Source organism: Schistocerca serialis, chromosome 9 (assembly GCF_023864345.2).
Source record: "Schistocerca serialis cubense isolate TAMUIC-IGC-003099 chromosome 9, iqSchSeri2.2, whole genome shotgun sequence".
Taxonomy (NCBI): Eukaryota; Metazoa; Arthropoda; class Insecta; order Orthoptera; family Acrididae; genus Schistocerca; species Schistocerca serialis.
Window position 1 is genome coordinate 107105854 of NC_064646.1, and position 21358 is coordinate 107127211.

Sequence of the window (21358 nt, forward strand, 5' to 3'; positions counted from 1 at the left end):
AACGGATCCTGCAGCCACGTCTCGATCCCTGAGTCAACAGATGGGGACGTTTGCAAGACAACAACCATTTGCACGAACAGTTCGACGACGTTTGCAGCAGCATGGACTATCAGCTCGGAGACCATGGCTGCGGTTACCTTGTCGCTGCATCAAGGACAGGAGCGCCTGCGATGGTGTACTCAACGACGGACCTGGGTGCACGAATGACAAAACGTCATTTTTCCGGATGTATCCAGGTTCTGTTTACAGCATCATGATCGTCGTATTCGTGTTTGGCGACATCGTGCTGAACGCACATTGGAAGCGTGTATTCGTCATCGCCATACTGGCGTATCAACCGGCGTGGTGGTTTGGGGTGCCATTGGTTACACGTCTCGGTCACCTCTTGTTCGCACTGACTGCACTTTGAACAGTGGACGTTACATTTCAGATTTGTTGCGACCCAAGGCTCTACCCTTCATTCCATCCCTGCGAAACTCTACATTTCTGCAGGATAATGCACGACAGCATGTTGCAGGTCCTGTACGGGCCTTTCTGCATACAGAAAATGTTCGACTTCTGCCCTAGCCAGCGCATTCTCCAGATCTCTCGCCAACTGAAAACGTCTTGTGAACGGTGGCCGAGCAACTGGCTCGTCACAAAACGCCAGTCACTACTCTTGATGAACTGTGGTATCATGTTGAAGCTGCATAGGCAGCTGTACCTGTACACGCCATCCAAGCTCTGTTTGACACAATGCCCAGGCGTATCAAGGCCATTATTACGGCCAGAGGTGGTTGTTCTGAGTACTGATTGCTCAGGATATATGCACCCAAATTGCGTGAAGATATAATCATATATAAGTTCTAGTATAATATATTTGTTCAGTGAATACCCGTTTATCATCTGCATTTCTTCTTGGTGTAGCAATTTTAATGGCCAGTAGTGTAGAAAAGACTGTATGCCTCCATATTGAGCCATGGATTTTATTTCCAAAGAATATTCTTAATAATTTATTTTATTTGCTAGCGATTCATCAACAACATTAACACATTTAATCACACTATGTGAGCATGGAAGCAGTTGCCAGGGAGTAACTGATGAAATCATAACCAAATTATAATTTATTCACTTTAATAGTGACTGAAGAATTTTTTTAAAAGAAACAGATTTAAAATTATAATCAGAAAGCACCCATTAAATATCAAGTTACAATTTATTCAGAGTCAGAAGAACAAATTTTTGACTGTATGAGCTTTCGGGCTGAGAACCTTGCCGCTCCCATTTGACACGGCCTTGTCACGACCGCTACAAAAACCTCTGAAAGACTAGACTGGTGCAAATCTGCAACACACCACATTACTTTAAACTAAAAGTTTTAACAATTCACACAAGCACATAAACTATGCACCCCGTAGGAGGGATGGAAGTGGCACCGAAGGTGCAACTTGATTTTAACTTCTAAGAAAAGTCTTGTGGTGTAAGGGTGGCAACTTTATATACTAAAGTGACCACGTAAATAAGAGTCCATGAAATGCAATCTTATATAAAATTACGCAAGGTTGGCCAAACGAGTTAACATGCTCTACAGTACATATATACCGCCTCTCAAGATGATAGGCATGATCAAACTCTATTTCAGGAATTAGGCCGTTATACTCCAAGCATTACATTCGTTAACACGCCGAATCCGACAAACATGACCGAGGCAGCTCCGAACGACAGACAGACCCTAACTACCTAACAAATGCGCTCGAGAGACAGACGAGCAAGCTGGGGACGAGTGACTGACAAAGAAAACAAGTAAAATTTAACAATGGTAAATCGCACAACATATCACCAATCACTTCTAATAAACTGCGAATTCTCGAGAAGACCTGGCGCAGCACCCCTCAATCGTTCTCCTGAACCGTCCGCTGCCAGCCGCTTCAACGGACGCAAGAAGGCACGCCGATCTCCCGTCTCACGGTGTCGCAGATCGCACCGGCCAGACCGATGTCATGGGTTGACTCCTGTTGCTCTCGTGTCGACCGCGAAGCCACTACCCCTCGCTATACGGCGCGGCCCACTGGACTCACGTGGCGACCTTACATGGGCCGACGCTCAAGGCGGACGAGTCATTTCGTGTCTCAGTGCGCGACCGACCAACCGATTGATCCAACCGCCAATAACCATTGCCTGACCAAACTCGAGCAGACTGGCAGCCTAACGCGCAGACTCAGATGCAGAAATTAAGCCCCGACCGGGCGACCACTCGCTGCGTTCTCTTACTGGCGGAGTGGAAGGACTCAATTTGCCGGCCTTAAAGGTTGATCCGAACGACAAACATACTAGCACTCCGAACGACAGACAGACACTAACTGCCTCACAAATGCGGACGAGAGACAAACTAGCAAGCTGGGGACGAGAGACTAACCCTAGACTGACCCCAGACTGATTTTTTTTTTACTTTATTGTTATTTTAAAACCTGTACAACTCAGGTAGGCTGGCAGCGGCACACTACGCCGCTCTTCAGCCATAGCGTTTTACAAGAGTATAAAAAAATGTGAATGACAATGAACAAAGTGACGGGCAAAAGAGAGAGGTCACAGAGACACAAAAAACACGGAGTCGTTCACATGTGACGATAACAACACTGAAAACACGTTGGCACGGCGCACAAAACACTGATGAGTCCGACGGCACAAGTGAACTTAGGAGTGGGACGGCGGACACCAAAAACACTATATGATGTCACACACACGAGACACCGAAGGCGACGATCTCTGGCGTGCAAATGTTCACTATGCGTGTGCGAGTCCGGGGACCTGCCAAGAGAGGAGGAGGAAGAAGGGGAGTGGGAGATCGAGAGGGGAGAGCAGAGATGCCACGGGCAGGGGAGATAGGGGGGAGGGAGGAAGGGGGAGAGGAAGCCTGGCGGAAGAGGGGGAAGGGAGGGGACGGGGAGATGGAAAAAGAAGGGAAGAGAAGAGAAGGGAGGGAGGGTGCCGAAAGGAAAGGACACAGGAAGTGGGGGGTGGGGCAGGGTCAAAGTTGATAGGAGGGGTAGATGGACGAGGACATCATCAGGGAGAGGGAGCTGGCGGAAGCCACCTTGGATGAGGGTAAGGAGGGTGGACAGATGGAGACCGGGCGGGACGTGGGAATACAGGTGCGGCAGCGGGCGGGGGTGGGAGAGGATCGGGGAGACGAGCGGGTGAGGAGGATCAAGTTTACGGGAGGTGTACAGGATCCGTATCCTTTCAAGGAAAAGGAGGAGGTGGGGGAAGGGGATGAGATCGTACAGGATCCGCGTGGGGGAGGGGAGACGGATGCGGTAGGCGAGGCGGAGAGCATGGCATTCCAGGATTTGGAGGGATTTATAAAAGGGAGGGGGGGCAGAGATCCAAGCCGGATGGGCATAACAAAGGATAGGGCGGATGAGGGATTTATAGGTGTGGAGGATGGTGGAGGGGTCCAGACCCCACATACGGCCAGAAAGGAACTTGAGGAGACGGAGGCGGGAACGTGCCTTGGCTTGGATTGTCTGGAGATGGGGAGTCCAGGAGAGGTGACGGTCGAGGGTGACGCCAAGGTACTTAAGGGTGGGAGTGAGGGCGATAGGACGGCCATAGATGGTGATGTAGAAATCAAGGAGGCGGAAGGAAGGGGTGGTTTTGCCTACAATGATCGCCTGGGTTTTGGAGGGATTGACCTTGAGCAACCACTGGTTGCACCAAGCAGTGAACCGGTCAAGATGGGATTGGAGAAGGTGTTGGGAGCGCTGCAGGGTGGGGGCAAGGGCGAGGAAGGCGGTATCATTGGCTAACTGGAGAAGGTGGACGGGGGCTGGCGGCGGCGGCATGTCCGCCGTATACAAAAGGTACAGAAGGGGGCAGAGGACGGAGCCTTGGGGCACACCGGCAGAGGGGAAAAAGGTGTAGGAATCTGCGTTATGGATGGTGACATAGGAAGGACGGCGGGAGAGAAAGGAGCCGATCAGATGGACGTAGTTAATGGGAAGGGCAAAGGTTTGGAGCTTCAAGAGGAGACCGGAATGCCATACGCGATCATAGGCACGTTCGAGGTCCAGGGAGAGGAAGATTGCAGAGTGACGGGAATTTAGCTGTTCGGAAAGGAGATGAGTGAGGTGAAGGAGAAGGTCGTCGGAAGAGAAGGACGGCCGAAAGCCACACTGGGTAACGGGAAGGAGGCGGTGCTGGCGGAGATGCTGGTGGATGCGGCGGGTGAGGATAGATTCCAGGACCTTGCTGAAGACTGAGGTAAGGCTGATGGGGTGGTAGGAGGAGACGGCGGGCGGTGGTTGGCCGGGTTTAAGGAACATGAGGATACGGGAGGTTTTCCACAGGTCGGGTTAGTAACCGGTGGACAGGACTACATCGTAGAGCCTGGCCAGGGTGGAGAGGAAAGAGACAGGAGCTTCACGAAGATGACGGTAGGTGACACGATCGTGACCAGGAGCAGTGTTGCGTTTTGTGCGGAGTGTAGCAATGAGATCCTGTGTAGTGATAGGGGCAGTGAGTTCCGTGTGTGCAATGTTGTCCAAGTACTGGAAACCAGGAGCGAGTGGAGGGGAAGAGGTGTCAGTGCAATCGCGGATATCCGGGAAGAGGGAGTAATCGAACTGGGGATCATCGGGTATGGAAAATACATCGGAGAGGTAGGAGGCAAAGTGATTGGCCTTACTAAGGGAGTCAGGGAAAGGGTGATCATCATGGAGAAGAGGATAATAGGGGGAGGGTTTGGTTCCGGTGAGGCGACGGAAGGCCGACCAGAACTTGGACGAGTTGATTGGTAGGGTAGCATTTAAACGGGTGCATGTCTGCCGCCAGTCCCGGCGTTTCTTAGCCGCGAGCAAATTACGAATGTGTCGCTGGAGTTGCCGGTGGCGTCGTAGTGTGTCCGGGTCACGCGTGCGGAGGAAGGCACGGTAGAGACGACGGGATTCACGGAGAACGGCCTGTGGGGGTAAGGTAGGACGGTGGGGGTGGATGGCGACAGTAGGGACGTGGGCCTCCACGGCCTCAGACAAGGTCTGCTAGAGAAAGGAGGCGGCTTGGGTGACATCATCTGGGTGGTGGTAGGTGAGAGGGTGGCTATCGACCTGGGTGGAAAGGGTATCCCGGTAGGCATTCCAGTCGGCCCCCAGACTGACGGTCCCTAGCGAGCTCGTAGCGCATCTTAAATGCACGTGAACAGGCAACCTTTCCGCCTTCCCACCAGAGAGAGACACCAAAGCTGCGATTGCCACAGCGGCGCCACCGCCAGAAACGGAGGGCGATTACTTCACTCTACGCGCTGCGGCGCGCTCTTCGAAACAGCAATTTTTACCAAGGCTCACATATGAAGTCCAATGTCTCGTATCTTATCTTCATGGTCCTTAAGCACAATGTATGTTGGCGGCAGTAGAATCATTCAACAGTCAGCTCCTAATGTCGTTTCTCTAAATTCTCGCAATACTGTTTCTCGAAAAGAACGTCGCCATCTCACCAGGGATTCCCACTTGAGTTCCCAAATCAACTCAGTAACGCTTATGTGTTGTCTGAACCTACCAGTAACAATTCTAGCAGCCCGGATCTAAATTGCTTCGATGTCTTCCTTCAAACCGACCTGATACGGACCCCAAGTACTCGAGCAGTACTCAAGAATAGGTCGCACCAGCGTCCTACATGCGGTCTCCTTTACAGGTGAACCACTCTCTCCTAAAATTCTCCCATTAAAGCGAAGTCGACCATTCACCATCCCCACCACAGTTCGCACATGCTCGTTCCGCCTCATATCACTTCGCAACGTTACGCCCATATATTGAAACGACTTGACTGTGTCAAACAGGACACTAGTAAAACTGTATCCGAACATTACAGGTTTGATCCAGAGATTAAGAACTCCTGTTAGTATTCGTGTTAGTACAGTAGTCTGCTCACACACAAATAAATCTAGCATCATGATTAGTTAATATTTCCCTCTAACAAAATATTTTTCCGTTAACTGCAAGTTGGTTTGCACCTCAGGTTGCCACTTCCCCCCCCCCCCCCCCCCTCGCTCCTTGTGTTATGGTGCTGGTCGCAGGCGGCAAAGAGTGCCTTGGGACTGGGTGTTTGATGTCCGCTGTCCGAAGCATACTTGCCTCTTCTTGTAAATGTGCTAACAGTACAGTGGGTGAGCTGGCAGTCTACCCACTGAGTCAGTCGCCCTCGATGTGCAGTGTGTTGGTGGCTTTGTTACTGGGGGCCTCAGCGAGTTTTGATTATGTCTAAAACTGGACACTGACAGGCTGACCAGTCCGTCAACACCCCCCCCCCCCCTCCTCCCACAACCAACCCTTTGCCACGTGGTTTTGTCCAACGCCACCTAAACGACACGGCCTCACTACACAACTATGACGTCACGCAATCCAGGTGAGGCACTTAGCGTCAACCCTGCCATTCGCCAAAGCACTGCGCTAACACCGGTTTAGAAACAGGTAAATATAAGACAGTAAAAGATGTTAAGACGATCGAGCTTTACTATAAATGAAATTACTGTGAGTTTATTTGTTATATCGGAGAAAAAAGCGGAAGTATTTACTGTTTTTAGCTGTGTCAGACATAGAATCATGAATTTGTTTTGCGCTTAACGCAACTTTGGATGCTGAAAAATACAAGGCACTAAAAGTTGTCGAGTTGTAAGAAATGACATTGCTGACACTTAGAGTAATTTTTTTGTTTTTCTAAGGTATGTCAGGTGTAAAATAACATACGACACTGAAGCAGATGGTGGAAGAAACTGCTAATTAACAACAGCATATTCTGGGTTATTGTATATTATACATTACTGGCCATTAAACTTGCTACACCAAGAAGAAATGCGGATGATAAACGAGTATTCATTGGACAAATATATTATAGTAGAAATGACATTACATTTTCACGCAGTTTGGGTGCATAGATCGTGAGAAATCAGTGCCCAGAACAACCACCTCTGTCCGTAATAACGGCCTTGATACGCCTGGGCATTGAGTCAGACAGAGCTTGGATGGCGTGTACAGGTACAGCTGTCTACGCAGCTTCAACCCGATACCACAGTTCATCAAGAGTAGTGACTGGCGTATTGTGACTATCCAGTTGCTCGACCACCATTGACCAGACGTTTCCAGTTGGTGAGAGATCTGGAGAATGTGCTGGCCAGGGCAGCAGTCGAACATTTTCTGTATCCCGAAAGGCCCGTACAGGACCTGCAACAAGCGGTCATACATTATCCTGCTGAAATGTAGGGTTTCGCAGGGATAGAATGAAGGGTAGAGCCACGGGTCGTAACACACCTGAAATGTAACGTCCACTATTTAAAGTGTCGTCAGTGCGAAGAAAAGGTGAACAAGGGGTAACCAATGGCACCCCATACCATCACGCCAGATGATACGCCAGTATGGCGCTGACGAATACACGCTTCCAATGTGCGTTCACCGCGATGTCGCTAAACACGGATGCGACCATCCTGTTGCTGTAAACAGAACCTGGTTTCATCCGAAAAAATGACATTTTGTCATTCGTGCACCCAGGTTCGTCGTTGAGTACACCATCGCAGGCGCTCCTGTTCTTGATGCAGCGACAAGGGTAACCGCAGCCATGGTCTCCGATCTTTTAGTCCATGCTGCTGCAAACGTCGTCGAACTACTCGTGCAGATGGTTGTTGTCTTACAAACGTCCCCATCTGTTGACTCAGGGATCGAGACGTGGCTGCACGATCCGTTACGATGCGGATAAGTTGTCTGTAATCTCGACTGCTAGTGATACGAGGCCGTTGGGATCCAGCACAGCGTTCCGTATTACCCTACTGAACCCACCGATTCCATATTCTGCTAACAGACATTGCATCTCGACCAACGCGAGCAGCAATGTCGCGATGCGATAAACCGCAATCGTGATAGGCTACAATACGACCTTTATCAATGTCGCAAACGTGATGGTACCCATTTCTCCTCGTTACACGAGGCATCAAAACAACGTTTCACCAGACAACGCTGGTTGACTTTTGTCTGTGTATGAGAAATCGGTTGGAAACTTTCCTCATGTCAGCACGTTGTAGGTGTCACCACCGGCACCAACCTTGTGTGAATCCTCTGAAAAGCTAATTATCTGCATATCACAGCATCTCCTTCCTGTCGCTTAAATTTCACGTCTGTATCACGTCATCTTCGTGGTGTAGCAATTTTAATGGCCAGTAGTGTATATTTAGTTAATTTTAACGACAAGGACATAAACAGAGTAGGCAGTGCATTCAGGTGGTAGATACGAAACTACTCTCTCCCAGAAGGTTGTGAATTGGGAAACAACAGATAAAGTTATCAGATTAATCCTTAATTGATGGCTAGCATGTTCTTCCAGCGACCCCTTCAATTGTACCAAAGTCTTTATTTACGTTGTCATAGTTTTATTCTTATAACATTGACACAAAGAAAATTGTAGAATATACAGCTTACACATCTAAACGATATTCAACAAATATTAATATACGTCCGTAACATATTCCAAATATATGATGATGATGAGTCCCATGCTTTACAGAGTGTAGGGGAGCGACGCAGGAGGCCCGCGCCGCCTTACTACGCAAGGTTCTAGTGGAGGTGGTTTGCCATTGCCTTCCTCCTATCATAAAATATAGAGTTTGAAGTAAATTGTAAACAGTAAAAGTGGAAAAAAGATTACTGAACTCTCGTTAAACCTATGAGCCAAACCAAAACATACAGAAGTACCTATGAATTGCGTGAAACAGCCCAGCATTATTCTAACAATGAAAACATTCATTGTACATTATACTTATGGAAACAATGCACAGTTACAAAGTAACAGTTCTCATGAATGTAACCTTGTTTTCATTTGCTTTGTTCGTTTCACAGACATAATGACTGATACCATAGCCTCTCAATAGCTAATGTCAGCACAGATGGTAATAATTACTCAAACTAGAGCACATTTGCATTTCTAAACAGCAAAGTTTCTTCTACAAAACTTCTTAAATATTAACAGTGCGGTTCACAATTATTGTGCTAATAGGCATATCACAATATGTAGGAAATGTAATACATTTAAGTTTTCAAATGGGTGATCACATCCCACTGACAGATTTCTACACAAAAATAACTTTCACACAAACAGAGGAAGAGAAACAAGACAAACCAAATTCATGACGTGTAAAGGAAATACAAACATGACACATGTGTCCAACCACAATTAAATTTCAAAGCAGGATCATCATAGCACATGGTTAAAAACATGCAAATACTTCTCACCCATCTCTACAAAATGGCAGTGTGGCAAAGAGTTCTGTGTATTAATAAGCAACCAGAATGAGAGCCATCTTAGAGACAGTAAAATAGCTATCATTGCATCTTGAATGTGAAACAAGAGTTTGCTGTTTTCTGAGGAAATCTACAAGAAGATTGTTGGAGAGATGAAACAGCTTTATTTTTAATTAATAAGGTGTCCTATAATGCATAAAAAGACCTATCGAAATATTAGGATGAGTACACACAATAAGCAACATATTCGGAAAACACACAATGCAGCACAAAAAAGGCACCAGAACAAAGAAAAAAGTACATATTAAAACATTTGGAATCCAGGAATTTACTAGTTCAAATGTCAAAATGAAAAGCAGTGCATATGACCAGCACAATATTTCACAGACAACATCTCAGGTCACAAGTGTGGAAGAGCTCATTTCACATTTGCATGGTAAAATACACTTAAAAATCTTCAGCATGTAGCCATATGTACAAATTAATTTGCAATATGAATATAGAATGCCTCATTCCAAATCATTACGGTTTATCATGCAAAATCATCCATGGAACTTGAAACTAAGTAACTAAAACTCTAACACTTCACATCAAGAACAAGAGTCAAAGGTATGTCAATAACAAGTGTCAACAAATGCACACACACCTGATCCATCCAGAAAGCAAAACTCAAATAAAAATAATAGAAAATAGACATCCTGTAAATAATTTGGTGGATATCAGAAACCAAATATTCCTCACTGAAAACAATAAGGGGAGCAAGACAAGCAATTATAACTAGATGCACTTATCTGCTCTTCCTCTTACTACCTAATAACTCTTCACACCATCCCACATCCACACTATTGGAAATTTGCATAATATCTGAAACCACATCACCTCACATCAACAATAAGAGTCAAAGGAATTGGATAAAAGTGTCAGCAATAGCACACACCTCATTCTTAAGGAAAGCAGCACTCACAGAACAATATAAATTTAAAAACTCTCAAACGACCCGTTCGATATAAGAAACAAAATATTTTCAAAACACATTAAAATGATAGAAGGAAAAAGGGAAGCAACTATGACTAACGACACTTATCTCCTCCTCCTATTACCACCTAATTGCACACTCACAGCATCCTGCACCCACACTAAGTACCTGACATTTGCATGTTATCTAAAATGATAATATCTTGCTTCAGAGACATGAGTCACAGGTATGGGAATAACAAGTCCCATAAATATTTTTAAAACACATTGAGAGTATATAATAGGAGGAACATGACAAACAGTTGTGACTAGATGCACTTACCAGTCCTTCCTCTTAGAATCTAACAGCTCACTCACCATCCTACACTCCATTAAGTAATACTCATTACACTAACGTAGTAGACACAAAGTATATTGTCTCAATATTGAAAACGGTGAAAGTTTTGTAACATCAAAGATGAAGAAATAAATATGTATAGATAGAGCTTACATGTACTGTAGTTAGTACCAAAAACTTGCTTAGTGATGTTAACAAAAGTGGATAACTACTAATGAAAATTATGAACATTTCTATTTAATTTCTTTGTTTAAAATATGTCCAAGGCTGTATATGTGGAAGAAGCCTGGAAATACTGACAGGTTTCAGATAGATTATCTAATGGTAAGACAGGGATTTAGGAACCAGGTTTTAAATTGTAAGACATGTCCAGGGGCAGATGTGGACTCTGACCACAATCTATTGGTTATGACCTGTAGAAACTGCAAAAAGGTGGGAATTTAAGGAGATGGGACATGGATAAACTGAAACAACCAGAGGTTGTACAGAGTTTCAGAGAGAGCATGAGGGAACAATTGACAGGAATGGGGGAAAGAAATACAGTAGAAGAAGAATTGGTAGCTCTGAGGGATGAAGTAGTGAAGGCAGCAGGTGATCAAGTAGGTAAAAAGACGAGGGCTAGTAGAAATCCTTGGGTAACAGAAGATATATATGAAAGGAGAAAATATACAAACGCAGTAAATGAAGCAGGCAAAAAAGGAATATAAACGTCTCAAAAATGAGATCGACAGGAAAGGCAAAATGGCTAAGCAGAGACGGCTAGAGGCCAAATGTAAGGATGTAGAGGGTTATCTCACTAGGGGTAAGATAGATACTGCCTACAGGAAAATTAAAGAGAACTTTGGAGATAAGAGAACCACTTGCATGAACATAAAGAGCTCAGATGCAAACCCAGTTCTAAGCAAAGAAGGGAAAGCAGAAACGTGGAAGGAGTATATAGAAGGTCTATACAAGGGTGATATACTTCAGGACAATATTATGGAAATGGAAGAGGATGTAGATGAATATGAAATGGGGGATACGATACTGCATAAAGAGTTCGACGGAGCACTGAAAGACCAGAGTCGAAACAAGGCCTCCGGAGTAGACAACATTCCATTGGAACTACTGACGGCCTTGGGAGAGCCAGTCCTGAAAAACAATCTGGTGACCAAGATGTATGAGACAGGCGAAATACCCTCAGACTTCAAGAAGAATATAATAATTCCAATGCCAAAGAAAGCAGGCGTTGACAGATGTGAAAATTACCGAACTATCAGTTTAATAAGTCACAGCTGCAAAATACTAACGCAAATTCTTTACAGAAGAATGGAAAAGCTAGTAGAAGCCGACCTCGGGGAAGATCAGTTTGGATTCCGTAGAAATGTTGGAACACATGAGGCAATACTGACCCTACGACTCATCTTAGAAGCTATATTAAAAAAGGGCAAACCTACGTTTCTAGCATGTGTAGACTTAGAGAAAGCTTTTGACAATGTTGGCTGGAATACTCTCTTTCAAATTCTGAAGGTGGCAACGGTAAAATACAGGGAGTGAAGGCTATTTACAATTTGTACATAAAGCAGATTGCAGTAATAAGAATTGAGAGGCATGAGAGTGAAGCAGTGGTTGGGAAGGGAGTGATACAGGGTTGTAGCCTATCCCCGATGTTATTCAAGCAAAATATTAACACGTGGCCAAACAACAGATCTACACAATTCCTGTGCTGAGTGTTCGTCGCAGACATCTATTGCAAAATTATCTTTGGTCATGACACAATGAAGAATTAATTCACATGCTGTTTGTTGTCAGTTTTGAAGCCTGAGAAAGGAATCACAGTGTTCATCTGATAATAGTTTTTGCATTAAGCAAAAAGAATACATTACTATAAGAAATGGCATTTTCTGTGGATACTGCATGCCACCTCTATCAAGGTCGTTAATTAGTTTGTGCTCAGGATCACATGCTAGGCCCTTATCTATTGTTAAAAACTAGGCAGAGATATCACACTTCAACTTCTTTATTGTGCTGTAGCAACAGCATCCAGCATAGTATGTAAGCACTGGTAATTCTGAACCAATAAGTTCCAAATCACACTGACTAACACTTAATTTACAAATATCCAATGCTGAGATGTCACAGGAGACATCAAGACATTCAGACTGATCACAGTTTTGTAGAGATCTAATTACAATTTATTTAGATGAGTCACGTTGTAAAGAAAGCTCGAAAAAAGTTGATAATCTCACCTTTTTCTCTGCCTCAAATATCTGCCTCATTGACACATGGTACCGGGATCCAGATAGCCATCAATACAACACAAACCTGGCTTCCAGTGCATCACTCTGAAATTTTCCAGGCAGCACATATGACATTTTAAGTTCTGACAGACAATACATTCTCAGTTATAATAATGCATGTTGTATGCTTGAGTGCAGAGTGTGTTTCTCTACTGAGCTTACCACTTGACAAAGTCATGGATCTCCAGTTGTTGAGCCAATTTAGAAATATTTCTAGAAATTTACACCCCTAATCATTCTTGTGGCTTATTAGAGGCTTTTGCATTTCGTCTCTAAGTCTAAGACCTTTCAAAGTGGACTTAACATTCACAGTATTCCTCATGTTCTTGATATTTTCATAAATTCAGCAGTTCTTTCATAATTTTTAGAGTTATTTGTAGGCCCCAACTCCAGTAAACTGCACTTGATATTATCATGGAAGATTTGGCAAACAAGCTACACATTTTGTCTTTCTAATGAAGAGGGCCACAGAGCTTACATACATAAACCATACCGAAATTTCAATAAGTTGTTCGTTTCAATGTCAAATATGGACCTAACTGCAGAAAATGAAGCTTGCATTCTCACAGATGCGTTTTCAAAGCTGGGAAAGCGAAATGCCAGAAGTTCATCTTTCAAATTCACCCAGTTATTTCTCACGCATTTATAAAAGTGTACTGGGTCTATAACATAAAACAAGGGTCTGGAATGGTCTGAAGGGTGTGGGTAAGCAATATTAAATTGTGGTGGGTTTGCTAAATTACTGACAGCTTTTCTATTAATTGAATTATTGCCAGAACAAACACAAATCACCTTTCAACCTAAGCCTTCCAACCCTATCAATCCTTTTTTTGTTACATTGAAGAACAGGACAGCAGCCATTTTGTTTACAGGCGAGATGTGGACAACATCTGTAAATGATGAAATTACAACATGCACCATAAACACTCGAGCAGTTGTTGCAAGAGTAGTGATATCATGTACCATACCAACTAAATTTCCTCCTTTGTTGTCCATGGCTGGCTTAATGTGTATTTCATCTAACATGAGTGTCACAAAACAATCATGATGATTTAGGTTTGAAACTTTGTCCCTAAGGTAAATTAGAAAGTTTGGACTGTTAGGAAAAACATCAATATTTGCACAAATGATTCTAATAGTATTAGGGTAAGGCAGAATAATATTTCTAATGCTGCATGTGTATCTGTGAGCATGGTGTGAAGAAAACAACAACAAAGAAGTAAATATTAAAACATGGGAAGAAAACTTATGTCTCTCAGGAGGCGAAAAGCTTAACTGAAACTGACTTCTTATGAATTCAACAGCAGCTTATCCAATAATTCAACAATGATGTCTTGATGTTTATCTTCGTTTATCTTCATTCACTAAACTTTCAACATATAATATTGTCCAGATCATGGATAATACTTACAGTTTTTGGAACTTGCTTGGAAGTGATTTCAGAGCCCTTAACGTAAATGCTTACACAGAGTTCCTGATTAATAATTATGTACAAAATATGATGTGGTGCTCCGTCAGTGTCTACGTGAAAAACAGTATATATGAATCTTTCACTGCTTTTGAGCACTTTTCACCACAATTAAGAGTCAGTCTTCTTTATCATTCCTGGAAATTAATTGAAGGAAAATTTCTTATCATATTCTTCTTGAGATTTCACACTGCCCTCAATGCATGCTCTCAGTGCTGCAGCTTCTGTTTTCCCCTGTTTCTCAGAAGAAGATTATCTGGTTTTTGACATCACTTTGGAAATATACGAAGGGCGGTTAGGAAATTTGCTTGGGACTGCGTGTTGTCGGAGTTGTGGCTTGTTTAGTGCTGCGGTTAACGTAGCCCCTGTTTTCCAGTCTACTGCTTGTGTTTTCCTCAATATAGCATCTTCGCAGAAGTGCGAATGGGAGACCTAGGAAGTGAGAAATAATATACTGCATGCATGTCGCTGAAACTTGTACTGAAACTCAAACTTCAACTGCCATATACTTCCGTCGATAAGTACGACTTAAAATAAAAGGTAATTACCACATAATTATTTCTAGAAACAAAGTTTTCGCTCTAGATCGCAGATAACCATTTCCTTCGCGTATTCTCATCGGCCGGAAATGTAAAAATGTGAACCTTCTTCTTCTCGTCTGAATTACCGTCACAATCAGGAACACAACACTTACTCACAATGGTGATGATCACTTCTGAACTGCTACAGCCAGTATACACTTGAAAGAGCAGAAAAGAAAACGATTTCACAAGGGAATTCAACTCACTAAGTCTACAGCTCCTAACATGCATCTAGGTCGCGCAGCTACCGGTAGATGGCACTGGCTGTATACCTGAAGTTGATGTTGTCACTCACCTATTGACAGAGAGTTGAAAAGCCTTGTGAGTTAGATGGTGTTGGTTTGCCCCAGCACATTTGCCTTTCTGTGGGTGGTTTATGGTGGTCGGTTCTGTGGTCGTGGTGTGTCAGCCCATCTGGTGCACTACTACACGATCACCACCTGCCATCCAATAATACGTTCTTTTCCCGTTTTGGCCATGTGAATGGACGCAGTTGGGTCTACCATGTAATGCCCACTCACAGCCAGACGGATCAGCTACACAATCAGTAGGGGCCATCCGCTGACTCATCGTCTTGTGAATGGCTGGCATTAGAATTCCTGCTTATTGTGCTGGTTGTAGAGACACTTTTGTGAACCCATCACCCCCTCCCTCCTTTCTCTGTCCGTCTTCTTCTTACTCCTCTGTCTCCATCTCCTCCTGCTCCCTCTCTCTGTCCATATCTTCCATCCGATTTCTTATGTGCATTTCCTCCCAACCGTCTCACCATCTGCTCTTGCCATATCTCTCTGATCTTGAGACTCTTGCTATCACAAATTCAGATTCTGTAGTAATTTTCTAACCATAAAGCAATAAGCCATCAGGACAACTTTCCTTTCTGCTAAAAACATTTATTATTATGATTTTGTAACGTTTCTCTACTATTAAATTTATGTATTATGTGTATTTAAAAATAGGTAAATAAAAACAAGTGCATACGCCAATGGAACGTTGCGTCAAAATTTTAAAGCATTTGGGCAAACACTTTCTGAGATTAATGATTCTCAATCAACAAAAATTTATGTTTTTATAACTTTATGCCTTTTGTTACATACACGTTTACATATATACCAGATGGCATTGCAGCAGGTACACAAAAACTCGTGAGTATTCGAATGCAATGTTGTGCCAAAATTCCAAGCAATTCCTGTGGAACTTTCAGGTATTTGAGATTCTGAAGAAATCAACATCTAAGTTTGTGCTTATATAGAAAATGTTGTTCCTAATAGAAAATCTCCGAAATTTTTTGACCGATTGCTTTGAAATTTTGACAGAACGGTCGGCTTTTGTTTATCTATTTATTAAAGCCGGCCGCCGTGGCCGAGCCGTTCTAGGTGCTTCAGTCCGGAACCGCGCGACTGCTACGGTCACAGGTTCAAATCCTGCCTCGGGCATGGATGTGTGTGATGTCCTTAGGTTAGTTAGGTTTAAGTAGTTCTAAGTTTTAGGGGACTGCTGACCTCAGATGTTAAGTCCAATAGTGCTCAGAGCCATTTGAGCCATTTTTTAAATATGTGTAATACCGAAATTTATATATTTAATGATATGGGATCTTTATCACAAAAAAATCTCAAAAAGTTATATATACATGTGCTATATATCACATGTTAGAGAATTAGACACGTAAAGAGACGCCCATATTAGAATTCAACGGTGCCCCAAAAGTTCAAAGCAATTGGTTAAGAATATTAAGAGATTAACGATTTGGAACAAACCAACATTTACACTTTTACAGCCGCTTCCCTTTTGTTACATATGCACCAGATGGCGTTCCAGTACCTATAGGAGAACAGGCTCGTATTCGAATGCAGTGGTGTATCATAATTTCAAAACAACTGCAATGTCCCCTTAGAAAATATTATGAATGACTGTGCTGATAAACCCCTTACATTATTCGATTTTCAAACAGCTGAGCAGAACTGCACGTACTCAGACATTTCGCTCTTTACCTATTCTGATCAACACTAAACTGACACACAATATTTTTTAGCGCAACGCAATCTGACGTTCAATAATCCCTACAAAAGAATGACCCTAACTAATAATAACCTATACCCTTCATGAATCACTTACAAAATCTTAATTACTCAAACTACTGCAATACAGCGATCGCCAATACAGCCAGCTAAATAAAAGATTCTAACTACTGAAGTCACTAACTACTGATAGGCATGGTTAGCAAATGAAAGATTTTGATAAAGAACAAACAATGTATTTACCTTAATAGTGTTTAAAAGTCTTTATATATATATATATATATATATATATATATATATATATATATATATATATATATAAGTTCATGACATCCAGTCTTACAAATTTTCTCTCTCTCATGGACACACGTCCAGATCATCCCCTCCCAAAACTCCGCCATTTCTTTCCCCACATCCACCACTACTGGCGGCTCACATCCAACTGTGCAACTCTACACTTGCGACTGTTCCAACAATGCCACCCAGCCACAGACTGCACACAGCACAGCCAGTGATTTTCATACAGAGTGCTACGTGGCGTTACCAATAAAAAAACCTAAACAGCCTACTTACATAGCCCCCATGCTCCCCACAAAAATTTTTACAAATAGTTTTGGGCACTGGCCAATACATACTTGTTTAAAAAAATTTATATTACCACTAACAAATATATCAAACGCGCACACTTATCGATACACTGTTGGTCAAAAGCAAAGATTTTCTCACAGTCCATAAAGACAGTCCTGATCATTCATCACAGTATTAATTACAATTTTATGCACAAAGTCTGAGCAGTAAAAGAAAATGCACACAGAAGTAGTGTATTTCCATGCAGTCTTGAAGAAGTAGTGTTGTCCTTCCAACGCAGAGACAGTGCTGACTTTTGATATGCAGACAGGTAATGGGCCACAATAGAGCAAATCCACTGCCGAGTCAGTCGAAGTTTCGAGGAATATTGGTAGGTATGTCATCACAGAGCAGATCCACTGTAATCTGGGTAGAGAGTATGGTATTGGTGGGCCACCAGAGGTGCAGACCCACTGCAGTCCTTGTAGAATTAATGGCATTGGTGGGTCATCAAAGGTGCAGACCCACTGCAGTCCTTGTAGAGACAGCCAGCAGCCATCTGTTGTTACTGTGCAGGTTCACAATCACCATCGAAGAGTCTTGCAGACAATATCGCAAGTCCATAAACCACCACTTGTGCACTTACAAAGTTTTTGGAATTGTCCTTAGAACCAGCAACGCTGTTAACCAGTCCATTGGTGAATTATCAACACACGTTCGAATGCTAACAGTCCTCTTTTTTCACATATTGTGCATATACTATGAGCAACTGAAATGTGTGCAGTGAAATGGATGCTTACAAGTTACTTAATTTGAAGAGCTGGTGTCAATTACAATTTTATTACATGAGAATACAACAACAAAGGTACAAAATACATCATTAAATAACATAACAATACAGATAACATTTGCAGTAAATGGGTGCTTTACAAAAGAATCGAAATAACATATACATCAGTGTTACAGGAATTATGACATAAGTACATACATTAAAGATCAGAATAACTTTTGAAACATCAACTTCACACATGAGCAACAAAACAGAATAAATAATGTCTAAACATCTTTACAAAGTAAATAACATATTATTAGAAAAATTCTACAACATAACTCTTATCAGCTAAACACATAAAGACAGGAAAAACATAAATACACAAGGGTACACGAACAGATAGCGGAATAACACAATAGGAAAGGACAGTGTTTGTTTTCAGTGTAACATTTGGTACTGCAGTCCAACCCAAAACTTCATCTCATAGATGTTTCCTCTTATTTAACTTTTTTTTATACCTTGTCAATGCATTTCTTCCAGTTCATCACAACTCATTCTCTTATATAGCCTACCCCCTCTTAAGCTAACTTAAAACTACTGAGCTCAGATGCTAAACCAAGGGACGATGCAATGCAGCAGCACAAAACAATTAACAGAAGCAGCAATGACAAAAAATTGGAAATCGGCAAAGCAAGCAGCAGTATATCTAAATTAGCAAAGCAATTGCAATATTACAACTAATACAACTGCAGGAGTATCCAGGGCAAGGTTCCTGAATTAGTATCTCTTATTGAAGGAAATAGTGCGCATATAGTATTAGGAACGGAAAGTTGGTTAAAACCGGAAGTGAACAGTAACGAAATCCTAGACACAGAATGGAATATATACCGCAAGGATAGGATAAACGCCAATGGTGGAGGAGTATTTATAGCAGTAAAGAATTCAATAATATCCAGTGAAGTTATTAGCGAATGCGAATGTGAAATAATCTGGGTTAAGTTAAGTATCGAAGGTGGGTCAGATATGATAGTCGGATGCTTCTATAGACCACCTGCATCAGCAACCGTAGTAGTTGAGCGCCTCAGAGAGAACCTGCAGAACGTCGTGAAGAATTTTCGTGATCATACTATTGTAATAGGGGGAGACTTCAATCTACCAGGTATAGAATGGGATAGTCACACAATCAGAACTGGAGCCAGGGACAGAGACTCTTGTGACATTATCCTGACTGCCTTGTCCGAGAATTACTTCGAGCAGATAGTTAGAGAACCGACTCGTGAAGCTAACGTTTTAGACCTCATAGCAACAAATAGACCGGAACTTTTCGACTCCGTGAATGTAGAAGAGGGTATCAGTGATCATAAGTCAGTGGTTGCATCAATGACTACAAGTGTAATAAGAAATGCCAAGAGAGGAAGGAAAATATATTTGCTTAACAAGAGTGATAGGGCACAAATCGCAGAATATCTGAGTGACCACTATCAAACGTTCATTTCTGAGGAAGAGGATGTGGAACAAAAATGGAAAAAATTCAGAAACATCGTCCAGTACGCCTTAGATAAGTTCGTACCGACTAAGGTCCAAAGCGAGGGGAAAGATCCACCGTGGTATAACAATCATGTACGAAAGGTACTACGGAAACAAAGAAAGCTTCATCATAGGTTTAAGAGTAGTCGAATCATAGCTGATAAGGAAAAGCTGAACGAAGCGAAAAAGAGCGTAAAGAGAGCAATGAGAGAAGCATTCAACGAATTCGAACATAAAACATTGGCAAACAATCTAAACAAGAACCCTAAAAAGTTTTGGTCATATGTAAAATCGGCAAGCGGATCTAAATCCCCTATTCAGTCACTCGTTGACCACGATGGCACCGAAACAGAGGACGACCGAAGAAAGGCAGAAATACTGAATTCAGTGTTCCGAAACTGTTTCACTGCGGAAAATCGTAACACGGTCCCTGACTTCAGCCGTCGCACGGACGCCAAAATGGAAAATATTGAAATAAACGATATCGGAATTGAGAAACAACTGCTATCACTTAGTAGCGGAAAAGCATCCGGACCAGACGAGATACCCTTAAGATTCTACAGTGATTATGCTAAAGAACTTGCCCCCTTTCTATCAGCAATTTATCGTAGATCGCTGGAAGAACGTAAAGTACCTAGCGACTGGAAGAAAGCGCAGGTCGTTCCCATTTTCAAGAAGGGTCATAAATCAGATGCGAATAATTATAGGCCTATTTCGCTTACGTCAATCTGTTGTAGAATAATGGAATATGTTTTGGGTTCTCGTATTATGACGTTCTTAGATAATACAAATCTCCTTCATCATAACCAACATGGATTCCGCGTAGCAACATCAGAAGACTCGTACGTACTCCAGGAGGACCTGCAGAGGATTAATGCATGGTGCGACAGCTGGCAGCTTTCCCTAAACGTAGATAAATGTAATATAATGCGCATACATAGGGGCAGAAATCCATTCCAGTACGATTATGCCATAGGTGGTAAATCATTGGAAGCGGTAACGACCGTAAAATACTTAGGAGTTACTATCCGGAGCGATCTGAAGTGGAATGATCACATAAAACAAATAGTGGGAAAAGCAGGCGCCAGGTTGAGATTCATAGGAAGAATTCTAAGAAAATGTGACTCATCGACGAAAGAAGTAGCTTACAAAACGCGTGTTCGTCCGATTCTTGAGTATTGCTCATCAGTATGGGACCCTTACCAGGTTGGATTAATAGAAGAGATAGACATGATCCAGCGAAAAGCAGCGCGATTCGTCATGGGGACATTTAGTCAGCGCGAGAGCGTTACGGAGATGCTGAACAAGCTCCAGTGGCGGACACTTCAAGAAAGGCGTTACGCAATACGGAGAGGTTTATTATCGAAATTACGAGAGAGCACATTCCGGGAAGAGATGGGCAACATATTACTACCGCCCACATATATCTCGCGTAATGATCACAACGAAAAGATCCGAGAAATTAGAGCAAATACGGAGACATACAAGCAGTCGTTCTTCCCACGCACAATTCGTGAATGGAACAGGGAAGGGGGGATCAGATAGTGGTACAATAAGTACCCTCCGCCACACACCGTAAG

The 21358-nt window shown here is 42.8% G+C and overlaps 1 protein-coding gene across 1 annotated transcript in view; it reads left to right on the forward strand.

Moving 5' to 3' along the window:
- The window catches only part of LOC126419402 (phospholipase A2-like), a 57139-nt gene that overhangs the window by 897 nt on the left and 34884 nt on the right, over nt 1-21358 (forward strand). The window lies entirely within an intron of this gene.